General features: G+C 58.0%; 2 non-coding genes and 1 pseudogene across 2 annotated transcripts; all 3 read left to right on the top strand.

The window, feature by feature from the left end:
* Positions 1-2,102: 2,102 nt before the first annotated feature.
* LOC124729341 lies at positions 2,103-4,010 on the top strand. The gene has a single exon (XR_007007620.1). It is a non-coding gene; the product is annotated as a small subunit ribosomal RNA (ribosomal RNA).
* A 351-nt stretch (positions 4,011-4,361) lies between these two features.
* LOC124729349 lies at positions 4,362-4,516 on the top strand. Its single transcript, XR_007007623.1, has one exon. It is a non-coding gene; the product is annotated as a 5.8S ribosomal RNA (ribosomal RNA).
* Positions 4,517-4,704: 188 nt separating this feature from the next.
* Positions 4,705-5,932, top strand: part of LOC124729343 — a 4,222-nt pseudogene continuing 2,994 nt past the window's right edge.

Here is a 5,932-nt window from a genome sequence, read left to right as displayed (position 1 = left end):
CTTAACCTAACCCATGTTGTACCTTAACCTAACCCATGTTGTGCCTCAACCTAACCCATGTTGTGCCTCAACCTAACCCATGTTGTGCCTCAACCTAACCCATGTTGTGCCTTAACCTAACCCATGTTGTGCCTCAACCTAACCCATGTTGTGCCTTAACCTAACCCATGTTGTGCCTTAACCTAACCCATGTTGTGCCTTAACCTAACCCATGTTGTGCCTTAACCTAACCCATGTTGTGCCTTAACCTAACCCATGTTGTGCCTTAACCTAACCCATGTTGTCGCCTTAACGTAACCCACGTTGTCGCCTAAACCTGCTCTGTAATTGTTATACGACTCGTTCAATTACTGTAGTGTTGCCCACCCGCAACCCTCGCAATATAGTTCGCTACTCGCACTGCCCGCACCCCTGTGTATCGCTTCATGTTAAACACCTTGCAAGTCTTGCTCACTTTCCACATGCTCCTGCTGTACACTGTAATGTGGATGGCAGCAGGACGTACATGCCGCCCCTCCCCACGTCCCCACCTTGCCCCCTGCCTTCGCAAGCTGGTTGGTGAGAAGTTTGCATTCAATGCCCTTCGCATGCGACGTACTCAGGCTACGTTGTGGTGCGGCCTGTGTCAACTGTCCGCTGATGTCGTACGCGTGAACCACAATCTGTACTGCACATTCGTCCTTATGTACTGAATGATACATCGTGGCACATGTGTGACCGCACAACGACTGCGCCCAAAAACGGCGGACCATACAGTGCAAATATTGTGCACGCAGCTACGTGTCGTCTCCCTATGAGAGCTGGATTGCAGTGTGGTACGCCATAGAGACGTGTGGGAGGAACGGACGCCGTGGATGGCGATCAGCATGAGCTGTCTGTTGATGTATTCGGACCTAGTCGTCTCTCCTCACACACCGTGATGGCATGGTGCACCGCGTTCCATATCTGCGACATGCTACAGAGGCCGGTTGACAGTCGTTCGAGCAATGGACATCGCATACGTACGGGGGCCACCTTCCACGTATTGTCTAGGCGTGCACATTTTGTTGCGTGTATGTGGGCAGACGTAGTGTGGCGTGACACCTGACACAGGCATGCAATAATCGTTGAAGTTGCAAATGGCGATGGACGCCTGCGTTTTCTGGTGAAGTTACGCAAATGAACAAATGGTAACCTGTTGTGGTGCGGTTGTTCTCGCTAGGGGTGAATCGGTGATGGCGACGATAGGTTGAGGTACTAACCGGTTGTTCCAGCGATACCCACCATGCCGACGAAACTGAACGGCATCTGGGTGTGAAGCGATACGCGGCGGTGGCTGGGTGGGACCGTCCCCCGGCCGGTGAGGGGGCGCCTCCCGGCGTGCTGGCCGCGCGGTGCGTGGGCGCACGCGCTACAGCCGGCTGGTGGGGGCGGCCAGTGGCAGGCGCGCCGGCCGACGGACGCGGCAGGCGTCGCAGCTGCGCGCCGGCGCACCCTGCGCGCGGCGCCGTGCGGCCAAAGTAGGTCCTCGCGGGCCCGGTGCGAAGCGCGGTGGACATCTTCAGTGTGCTGGTCCGATTGAGGACTGTGTGCGTTGAGGATGCGCCGCCGCCCGGCGCTCGGCGCCGCGACGCCGTCTGCTGCTCGGTCGCCCCAGCGGTTCTCGCTGGTGGTTTGTATCGCAGCTGTGCGGATGTGTTGGCGCGTGCGCTGTGCTGGGAGAGTTCGCTTCGGCACCCAAGTGGGGCTTTTGTCCTTCTGTGGCGCTGGCGTTGGAGCTGCCGGTCACCGTAGGTGGGCGCGTGTTGTCTCCCGCCGGCAATGCCACGACAGCACGCTCCCGGGCCTCTGTCGGCAGCGGCAAGCTCAGTTGGGAGCACGGGTGGTCGCACCGAAAGCGTCTACTCGCCTAACTCCGGGGCGATTGCGCCTCTCTCGAACCCGACCAAGTACTTGGGACGGCGCTGCGCGCCGCCGGGACCTGAGAGGGTTTCGAGGTGTATTGTGCAGGGGAGCTCAGCCTCCTCCTGTTTGCAGAATGATTGAGCGGACGCTTGCGTGTTCGCGCGGGCCCCCGGGACACACTCCCGGGCGGCCGGCTGCTCAGCTCTAGTTGACGCAGCTCCCTGGTTGATCCTGCCAGTAGTCATATGCTTGTCTCAAAGATTAAGCCATGCATGTCTCAGTACAAGCCGCATTAAGGTGAAACCGCGAATGGCTCATTAAATCAGTTATGGTTCCTTAGATCGTACCCACGTTACTTGGATAACTGTGGTAATTCTAGAGCTAATACATGCAAACAGAGTCCCGACCAGAGATGGAAGGGACGCTTTTATTAGATCAAAACCAATCGGTCGGCTCGTCCGGTCCGTTTGCCTTGGTGACTCTGAATAACTTTGGGCTGATCGCACGGTCCTCGTACCGGCGACGCATCTTTCAAATGTCTGCCTTATCAACTGTCGATGGTAGGTTCTGCGCCTACCATGGTTGTAACGGGTAACGGGGAATCAGGGTTCGATTCCGGAGAGGGAGCCTGAGAAACGGCTACCACATCCAAGGAAGGCAGCAGGCGCGCAAATTACCCACTCCCGGCACGGGGAGGTAGTGACGAAAAATAACGATACGGGACTCATCCGAGGCCCCGTAATCGGAATGAGTACACTTTAAATCCTTTAACGAGTATCTATTGGAGGGCAAGTCTGGTGCCAGCAGCCGCGGTAATTCCAGCTCCAATAGCGTATATTAAAGTTGTTGCGGTTAAAAAGCTCGTAGTTGGATTTGTGTCCCACGCTGTTGGTTCACCGCCCGTCGGTGTTTAACTGGCATGTATCGTGGGACGTCCTGCCGGTGGGGCGAGCTGAAGGCGTGCGACCGCCTCGTGCGTGCTCGTGCGTCCCGAGGCGGACCCCGTTGAAATCCTACCAGGGTGCTCTTTATTGAGTGTCTCGGTGGGCCGGCACGTTTACTTTGAACAAATTAGAGTGCTTAAAGCAGGCAAGCCCGCCTGAATACTGTGTGCATGGAATAATGGAATAGGACCTCGGTTCTATTTTGTTGGTTTTCGGAACCCGAGGTAATGATTAATAGGGACAGGCGGGGGCATTCGTATTGCGACGTTAGAGGTGAAATTCTTGGATCGTCGCAAGACGAACAGAAGCGAAAGCATTTGCCAAGTATGTTTTCATTAATCAAGAACGAAAGTTAGAGGTTCGAAGGCGATCAGATACCGCCCTAGTTCTAACCATAAACGATGCCAGCCAGCGATCCGCCGCAGTTCCTCCGATGACTCGGCGGGCAGCCTCCGGGAAACCAAAGCTTTTGGGTTCCGGGGGAAGTATGGTTGCAAAGCTGAAACTTAAAGGAATTGACGGAAGGGCACCACCAGGAGTGGAGCCTGCGGCTTAATTTGACTCAACACGGGAAACCTCACCAGGCCCGGACACCGGAAGGATTGACAGATTGATAGCTCTTTCTTGATTCGGTGGGTGGTGGTGCATGGCCGTTCTTAGTTGGTGGAGCGATTTGTCTGGTTAATTCCGATAACGAACGAGACTCTAGCCTGCTAACTAGTCGCGTGACATCCTTCGTGCTGTCAGCGATTACTTTTCTTCTTAGAGGGACAGGCGGCTTCTAGCCGCACGAGATTGAGCATAACAGGTCTGTGATGCCCTTAGATGTTCTGGGCCGCACGCGCGCTACACTGAAGGAATCAGCGTGTCTTCCTAGGCCGAAAGGTCGGGGTAACCCGCTGAACCTCCTTCGTGCTAGGGATTGGGGCTTGCAATTGTTCCCCATGAACGAGGAATTCCCAGTAAGCGCGAGTCATAAGCTCGCGTTGATTACGTCCCTGCCCTTTGTACACACCGCCCGTCGCTACTACCGATTGAATGATTTAGTGAGGTCTTCGGACTGGTACGCGGCATTGACTCTGTCGTTGCCGATGCTACCGGAAAGATGACCAAACTTGATCATTTAGAGGAAGTAAAAGTCGTAACAAGGTTTCCGTAGGTGAACCTGCGGAAGGATCATTACCGACTAGACTGCATGTCTTTCGATGTGCGTGTCGTGTCGCGCAACACGCTACCTGTACGGCTCGCCGTAGCCGTGCGCCGCGTGCGGAACCACGCGTGCCTCTCAAAACTAGCGGCAATGTTGTGTGGTACGAGCGCTGAAGCGCTGGAGCGGCTGGCCTGCGGCACCTGGCGCCTGGCGCCGGTTTTGAATGACTTTCGCCCGAGTGCCTGTCCGCTCCGGTGTGGAGCCGTACGACGCCCGTCGGCCGTGAGGCCGTTGGACACAGAACGCTGGAACAGGGGCCGCCACACGCCTCACTCCCGCCTATGCGACCGTCTCGAAAGAGACGGCGGAAACTGAGAAAAGATCACCCAGGACGGTGGATCACTCGGCTCGTGGGTCGATGAAGAACGCAGCAAATTGCGCGTCGACATGTGAACTGCAGGACACATGAACATCGACGTTTCGAACGCACATTGCGGTCCATGGATTCCGTTCCCGGGCCACGTCTGGCTGAGGGTCGGCTACGTATACTGAAGCGCGCGGCGTTTGCCCCGCTTCGCAGACCTGGGAGTGTCGCGGCCGCCTGTGGGGCCGGCCGCGTCTCCTCAAACGTGCGATGCGCGCCCGTCGCCTGGCGGTTCGCATACCGGTACTTTCTCGGTAGCGTGCACAGCCGGCTGGCGGTGTGGCGTGCGACACCTCGTACAACGACCTCAGAGCAGGCGAGACTACCCGCTGAATTTAAGCATATTACTAAGCGGAGGAAAAGAAACTAACAAGGATTCCCCCAGTAGCGGCGAGCGAACAGGGAAGAGTCCAGCACCGAACCCCGCAGGCTGCCGCCTGTCGTGGCATGTGGTGTTTGGGAGGGTCCACTACCCCGACGCCTCGCGCCGAGCCCAAGTCCAACTTGAATGAGGCCACGGCCCGTAGAGGGTGCCAGGCCCGTAGCGGCCGGTGCGAGCGTCGGCGGGACCTCTCCTTCGAGTCGGGTTGCTTGAGAGTGCAGCTCCAAGTGGGTGGTAAACTCCATCTGAGACTAAATATGACCACGAGACCGATAGCGAACAAGTACCGTGAGGGAAAGTTGAAAAGAACTTTGAAGAGAGAGTTCAAAAGTACGTGAAACCGTTCTGGGGTAAACGTGAGAAGTCCGAAAGGTCGAACGGGTGAGATTCACGCCCATCCGGCCACTGGCCTCCGCCCTCGGCAGATGGGGCCGGCCGCCCGCGCGGAGCAATCCGCGGCGGGGTCGTGTCCGGTTGCCTTTCCACTCGCCGCGGGGTGGGGCCGTTCCGGTGTGCGGTGGGCCGCACTTCTCCCCTAGTAGGACGTCGCGACCCGCTGGGTGCCGGCCTACGGCCCGGGTGCGCAGCCTGTCCTTCCGCGGGCCTCGGTTCGCGTCTGTTGGGCAGAGCCCCGGTGTCCTGGCTGGCTGCCCGGCGGTATATCTGGAGGAGTCGATTCGCCCCTTTGGGCGCTCGGGCTCCCGGCAAGCGCGCGCGGTTCTTCCCGGATGACGGACCTACCTGGCCCGGCCCCGGACCCGCGCCGCTGTTGGCTCGGGATGCTCTCGGGCGGAATAATCGCTCCCGTCAGCGGCGCTTCAGCTTTGGACAATTTCACGACCCGTCTTGAAACACGGACCAAGGAGTCTAACATGTGCGCGAGTCATTGGGCTGTACGAAACCTAAAGGCGTAATGAAAGTGAAGGTCTCGCCTTGCGCGGGCCGAGGGAGGATGGGGCTTCCCCGCCCTTCACGGGGCGGCGGCCTCCGCACTCCCGGGGCGTCTCGTCCTCATTGCGAGGTGAGGCGCACCTAGAGCGTACACGTTGGGACCCGAAAGATGGTGAACTATGCCTGGCCAGGACGAAGTCAGGGGAAACCCTGATGGAGGTCCGTAGCGATTCTGACGTGCAAATCGATCGTCGGAG

This window comes from Schistocerca piceifrons, unplaced genomic scaffold (genome assembly GCF_021461385.2).
Source record: "Schistocerca piceifrons isolate TAMUIC-IGC-003096 unplaced genomic scaffold, iqSchPice1.1 HiC_scaffold_1205, whole genome shotgun sequence".
In the NCBI taxonomy this organism is placed as follows: Eukaryota; Metazoa; Arthropoda; class Insecta; order Orthoptera; family Acrididae; genus Schistocerca; species Schistocerca piceifrons.
Note: the sequence above shows the minus strand (reverse complement) of the source record. Positions and strands in the feature narration are given on the sequence as shown.